The sequence below is a fragment of the Penaeus monodon genome, chromosome 22, assembly GCF_015228065.2.
Source record: "Penaeus monodon isolate SGIC_2016 chromosome 22, NSTDA_Pmon_1, whole genome shotgun sequence".
NCBI lineage: Eukaryota > Metazoa > Arthropoda > Malacostraca > Decapoda > Penaeidae > Penaeus > Penaeus monodon.
In genome coordinates this window covers 26,502,290-26,502,653 of record NC_051407.1, presented here as the reverse complement: position 1 = coordinate 26,502,653, position 364 = coordinate 26,502,290, and positions in this window count along the sequence as shown.

Here is a 364-nt window from a genome sequence, read left to right as displayed (position 1 = left end):
GAAATTTACATATATTCAGTATGATTCTTATTCACGATTGTGTTCTAAATGATACTCGATCTTGCGGATTTGTATCATATTTTATGTATGTTTATGTCTCTTGTATATTATTTTCTGACATTCTTGTGAAAGAACTTGTCTGCGTATTTTTACAGCGTCGTTTTTCTTATCTTTTTTTTATTTATTCAATTTTTTTTTCTTACTATAGTTCGCCGTTAAAACTTATGATGTAATATTTGTATATTTATGAGTTATGGCGTGCAATCGCCGTATTCATCTTGCATACGAGGCAAATACCGGCTTACTGTTCTTTGTTATTTGACGAAAGAATTGTTATTTGTCAAAGTGATATAGAGATTGAGAC